The sequence below is a fragment of the Myotis davidii genome, unplaced genomic scaffold (assembly GCF_000327345.1).
Source record: "Myotis davidii unplaced genomic scaffold, ASM32734v1 scaffold1534, whole genome shotgun sequence".
Lineage (NCBI taxonomy): Eukaryota > Metazoa > Chordata > Mammalia > Chiroptera > Vespertilionidae > Myotis > Myotis davidii.
The window spans coordinates 845118-846908 of NW_006285799.1; positions in this window are offsets into that span (position 1 = coordinate 845118).

A 1791-nucleotide genomic window follows, 5' to 3' on the forward strand; every position below is an offset into this window, starting at 1 on the left:
CATAGAGAGGGGTGTGGAGGGAGAGAGATCAGGTGTCTTTTTTTCTTAATTTATCTTTATTGTTGAAAATATTACTATTTCCCCTTTTTTCCCCCATTGACTCCCTCCGCCCTGCTCCTACCTTCTCCTAAGTTTTCACTACATTATTGTCTGCCCATGGGTTATACATATGTGCATACAAGTTCTTTGGTTAATCTCTCCCCCTCCACCCTACCCTCTCACCTTTCCTCTGAGATTTAACAGTCTGTTCCATGCTTCCACATCTCTAGATCTATTTTGTTTGTCACTTTAATATATTCATTACATTGCACATATGAGTGAGATCATGTGATACTTGTCTTTCTCTGACTGGCTTATTTTGCTTAGTATAATACTCTCCAGGTCCCTCCATGCTGTCTCAAAGGGTACGAGATCCTTTTTTGCAAACTGCATAGTATTGCATGGTGGGATGTACCACCTTTTTTACCCACCCAGCTACTGATGGACACTTGGGCTATTTCAAGATCTTAGCTATTGCGTGATCAGTGGGTCCCCCCACTGGCACCCACCTTGGCCAGCCTGGGGACTGCAGGCTGAGGGCAGCTCCTGCACTGAGTGCCTGTCCCTTGGTGGTTAGTGTGCGTCATAGTGACCAATCATTCCACTGGACATTCCACTGTTTGGTTGATTTGCATATTAGGCTTTTATTATATAGGATTAATCCTATCAGATCAGGGCCCAACCCTTATGATTTAATTTAGCCTTAATTACTTCCTTAGAGATCCCATCTCCAAACACAATCATACTGAGAATTAGGGCTTTAATATAAGAATCTTGGAGAGACACAAATATTTAGTCCTTAATCACCACTGTCCACACAGTCTGGAACAGGGGATCGCTCATGAACTGAAGTCAAGCACTGGGCTTAGCATAATAGTCTCATTATTGAAATTCAGTCCTGTGATAGCATTTCAGTTGAGTTTTCCCTTGGAAGGAGAAAAGAGACTGAAGAGAGCCATTTCCCTTTTGTTTCCTGGGTAGTCAGAACTGAGGAAAATGGCAGGAGACATGACCAAGGCCTCTGGTCCAAAATGGAGCCAGGGCAAAGCCTCTGAAACCATTTTTATCTGCTGCATCATTGTGGGAGTGATGACTTCCAACCAAAGGGACTTTTCACTCAGGCCCAGAGTCCCTCTCAGAGCCCCGTGACGAGTGAGTGAAAACTAAGCCAGCTCTGCTGTACCGCCAAAGGCTCTGCCTGGGTTCTGAAGGATCTGGCTACGGAATACAAAGGAGAAGTTGCCTTGTCACGCAATGGTACCCAGGCAGTGTGGCTGAGGAAGATCTCTCACACTTTAAAAATGGTCCCCAATTTTCAAAACTAGGGATAAAATTTTAGTTAAAAATGAATTTTAATTTCCCTTTTAGAGAAATCCTAGCTCTGCAACTCCAATGATAAGTCCTTAGCCACGCCCTTGGAGTTGCTATGGAAACGTACTCAGTACCTGCCACCTGAGGTATCTGGGTGTTTCTGTTGGGGAAAGAACCTGAAACCACCTCAGTTGTGCGTCCCCAGCCTTTAATTTTCTTTGGGCAGTCTCATTCTTTCTTGTTGTTATTTGCTATTATGTGGGCTTTGCCCACTATCTAATTATTACATTCCGCCCTTACAGAGAGGGAGGCCTACTGCCTATCTGAATGAAAGGAATGTTTTATATTGACATTTTAATCAGTGGAACTTACTGTCATAAAACCCCTGTGAGACAGTAATGATTTGCAAAACCTAATATTACATCTTTTGTAGAGCCTAGC